The following is a 4,643-nucleotide window of genomic DNA, read 5'->3' as shown; positions in this document are numbered from 1 at the left end:
CCTCCATTTTGCACACAAAATGATGAGACACAGAGGTTAGGAAACTGTTTACTTTTGATGTGTGAATATGCCTTTCATGAGCCAGTAAATAGATTCCGTGTCCGGAGCTATTTTTGTCATACATGAATACAGTTTGTGGGTACAGCTTTGCATGACATGATTACTGAAGATATTTGAAAACAAACTTCTTTTTTTTTTTTAAAAGATTTTATTTATTTATTTGACAGAGAGTAGACAGGGGCAGACAGAGGGAGAGGGGGAAGCAGGCTCCCCAATGAGCAGAGAGCCCAATGTGGGGCTCTATCCCAAGACCCTGAGATCATGACCTGAGCTGAAGGCAGAGGCTTTAACCCACTGAGCCACACAGGTGCCCTTGTTTTTAAAAAACTTCTTTTTAAAAAAAATAACCAGGGGTGCCTGGGTGGCTCAGTGGATTATAAGCCTCTATCTTCGGCTCAGGTCGTGATCTTAGGGACCTGGGATGAAGCCCTACATTGGGCTCTCTGCTCAGCGGGGAGCCTGCTTCCCTTCCTCTCTCTCTCTGCCTGCCTCTCTGCCTACTTGTGGTCTCTGTCAAATAAATAAAATCTTAAAAAAACAACAACCCAAACTTTATTAAGATAAGCAACATGCTTTCAGAAGATCCATTCATTGACATATGCCTATTTTGCCCACAGAGCAATTATAGTAACATATAATTCTTAGAACCATGAATACCTAGTGCTTTTGTGGTCATTTATACATTAAAGAGGGGTTTATGTAGAAACTGAAATTTACTCAGTCTTGTAATTAAAAATTTTAAGGGATATTTAAGGGCTTTTTCCAAATAAGTATTTAAAGTTTTTATTTTATTTTATTATTTAAAGATTTTGGTTATTTATTTGAGAGAGAGAGAGACACACAGAGAGAGAGTGACAAAGATAGCAAGAGAGAGCAGGAGAGGGGAGGAGAGGGAGAAACAGGCTCCCTGCTGAGCAAGGCGGGGTGGGAGGGGCACGGGGGGGTGGGGGCTGGATTCCTGGACCCTGGGATCATGACCTAAGCCAAGGCAGATACTTAACTTACTAAACGACCCAGGCGGCCCTTAAGCATTTTTTTTTTTTTAACATAAGGGGAGAACGAGAGACTTTTTATTATTCCAAACAAATCAATACAGCCCTCAAGCTTTAAAATACTTCCCACTTCTGTTTTGTGTTACATAGCTCTTAAACATATTGCTCCTGGCTGCTTCCAATTTTGCTTCTGATGAACTTTGAAGTTCTTTATTTTCATTTTGTTTTGTTTTGTTTTGGGGGGGGTCGGTGTTATAACTAGATAAATCTTTGGTTCCCAAAGTATTTCAGGTTTTTTTTTTTTTTTTTGGTCAGATGATTGAGATCATTTTTTATCTGGAGTTATTTTTTTATCTGGATTCCATTTTTTATCTGCATTTATACAACTTTAAAAATATACTAAAGCGGGGCACCTGGGTGGCTGAGTGAGTTAAAGCCTCTGCCTTCGGCTCAGATCCTGGGGTCCTGGGATTGAGCCCCACATAGGGCTGTCTCCTTGGCAGGGACCTGCTTCCCCTCTTCTCTCTCTACTAGTGATCTCTGTCAAGTAAATAAATAACATCTTTTTTTTTTTTTAAACTGATAATAACAGATACTACACTTGATCTTAGCCAAAAGGCCGAGAAGCGATCTTTTTTTTTTTTTTTTAATAAATGTACTAAAGTATCCACCACATTAAATTTCATTGGCAAGTATTTAGGAATGATTGTCCGCTAACCTCAATATTTCAGAAACATTTGCAATCAATAGCTCAAGGGCTGGTGGGTAAGCCAAACCTGTGCAGTGTGGACTGACTGACCTTGAGCTGAAAATTTCTCACTGTCAGTTTACATTAGGAAAACCCCTCCAGCAGCCCAGGATCTTCCTTGAATACTACAGAGCTGAAAGCTGTTGCCAGAATTTGATACTCCACCATTCTACGCCAGAGAGGGTGCTACAGCCCAAAATGTTTGGTCATGGTACATCATTGGGACGCACCCAGCTTCTGGCCTGGCCAAAAGCTTAAGAGCGGTAATAGCATCTAACCCTGCTGGGCCTATCAGAAATCAGCATGTGAGCTCTTTGGCAGGTTCTGCTTCTGTCAGCTGAGGGCAGCCCTTTCTGGAGGCAAGTGGGTTCTCCTAAAGGAAGGAGAGGTGGCGCTGCCCTGCCACCTCCTAGAATCAAATTCAAGAAAGTCTGTGAGTACCGTATGTGACTCTCATAAAGGCATATCTGTAGGAAAGGTACTGACTACCTGAGGGACAAGCAGAAGAATAGTTTGTATCAAACATATTGGCTACAGGAATTTGACAGATCTCCTCGACACATTGGTTCTTTTTTTTTTTTAAAGATTTTATTTATTTATTTATTTATTTGTTAGAGAGAGAGAGAGAGCGCACAAGCAGTGGGAGGGGCAGACACCCCACTGAGCAAGGAGATTGACCCAGGACTCAATCTTCAGACCCCGGGATCAGGACCTGAGCCCAAGGCAGACGTTTAACCGACTGAGCCACCCAGGAACCCCACGAATCAGTTCTGAAAGAAACAGCATTTGTCCAGAATAGGTGTCTGGATTTTTTTTTTTTTTTTGAGGTGAAAAGAAAAATTCCTTAAAGGTCCAGAAGCCCTGCAATTAGCAGTTCCAAAGAATATGCTCAGCTGGCGAGGACAGCTGGGCATTTCCAGTGTGCCCACAACAAAACACAATGTATTCCTGCCTGTGGAGCCTTAAAGACTGGAGGCTTACAAGTGAAGACCTTAAACAGTAGATAAATAATCAAGACTGATGGGCTGATGTTTAAGGTAAAGTTTAGGTAAGAGAAAAAATGGTGGAGGTTCATATCGGAATCCACATTCTTTTAAGATTTGATTTTTCTCTTTTGGAGATTTCTTAAGGTTTTCTTTATACTTTTACTGGTTTCAAGAAGACTGAAAATTGGGTTCAAATTTTTAGGGTTAGGATAAATAGGCCATTGTGTGATGGTCTCAGTTTAAAAAAAAAGATAAAAAGAGTTAACTGTTCAAGGCAGTATTTCAATACTATTTTTTTTTCAACTGAAAGGGATAGAATAGACCATTTTCATATATTTTAAATTATTTTATTTAATTTTTTGAATAAGTAAGTATTTAATGGTTCAAAAATAAGTATAAAAAGCTCTATGGTGAAAAGTCTTTCTGCAACTCCTGTCCTACTCTCCACAGGTAACAATTTCATGCATAAGAAAAATGAATATATGGGTAACTCCTTCCCCAATTTTATGTAAGGGGAACATCCCATACATCTTGTTATATGGTATTCCCCCCCCTTTTTTTTAAATTAGCAAACTTTATTTTTAGAGTGGTTTTAGGGTCATAGCAAAATTGAACAGAAAGTACAGAGTTCCCATATACCCCCTGTCCTCACACACCTACAGCCTCCCCCTACCAACATCCCACATCACAGTACCACATTTATTACCATCAGGGAACCTACAGTGACACATCGTTATCATCCGAAGGCCACCGTTTACATTAGGGTGTGGTGTTGGTGTGTTCTATATTCTATGGGTTTGGACATATGTGTAAGGACAAGTATCCAGCACGGCAATATTGTACAGAACAGTTTCAGTGCTCTGAAGTTCTTCCGTGTCTGCCAATTCATCCCTCCTTCCTCCGAACCTGAGCAAACACTGATCTTTCAGATTGGCTGCTTTCACTCAGTAATGTGCTTTTAAGTTTCCTTCATGTCATTTTATGGCTGGATAGCTCATGTTCTTTTAGTGCTGAATAAAATTCCATTGTGTACCACAGATTATTTGTCCATTCATCTCCTGAAGGACGTCTTGGCTGCTCCCAAGTTTTGGCAATGATGAAAAAAGCTGCTGTAAACATCCATAGGCCAGTTTTTGTGTGGACATAAGTTTTTGGTTCTGTTGGGTAAATGTCAAAGAGTGTAACTGCTGGGTCATATGGTAAGAATATGTTTAGTTTTGTAGAAATTGCCAAACTGTCTTCCAAAGTGTATGTACCATTTTGCATCTCTGCTACAAATGTCGTTGACATGCTCACAGCATTTGCTGGTGTCAGGGTTCTAAATTTTGGCCATTCTAAGAGATGTGTAATGGTATCTTCTTATTCTTTTAATTTGCATTTCCCTGGTCACTCATGAGGTGGAACATCTTTCCATATGATTATTTGCCATCTGTCTATCGTCTTTGGTGAGGGATCTGTTAAGGCCTTTGTCCTTTTTATTAATTGGATTGTTTGTTTTCCTATTGTTTACTTTCAGGAGTTCTTTGTATGTCGGGGACCGCCTCCGGCCGGGAAAGTCCCCGCCATTACAAGATGGCGCTTGGCTCACTGCCAGCAAAATATGCTGCAAGTAAACACCAAACTTTCTGGTGAAGCCCACCTGAAGGAGGACATAGTCATTGGCTGTTTCAAATTTAATCAGTATAATAACAGGACTCTCATTGGCTCTCCCCATTGTTTGGCCCCTTATTGGTCACCCTGACACATATAAGCTAAGAAAGTTGTCGAAATAAAGAGAAGAAGCATTAACACCATGCCAGGCTGGTTGTCGTTCTTGCGGGCCAAGGGCGACAAATGGTGCCGAGACCCGGGAATAGT

The 4,643-nt window shown here is 40.6% G+C and overlaps 1 pseudogene; it reads right to left on the bottom strand.

Moving 5' to 3' along the window:
• Nucleotides 1-1,583: 1,583 nt before the first annotated feature.
• LOC122910856 lies at nt 1,584-1,683 on the bottom strand (annotated as a pseudogene).
• Between the last annotated feature and the right edge of the window lie 2,960 nt (nt 1,684-4,643).

Source organism: Neovison vison, chromosome 6 (assembly GCF_020171115.1).
Source record: "Neovison vison isolate M4711 chromosome 6, ASM_NN_V1, whole genome shotgun sequence".
Taxonomy (NCBI): domain Eukaryota; kingdom Metazoa; phylum Chordata; class Mammalia; order Carnivora; family Mustelidae; genus Neogale; species Neogale vison.
This window is presented reverse-complemented; position numbering and strand designations above follow the sequence as displayed.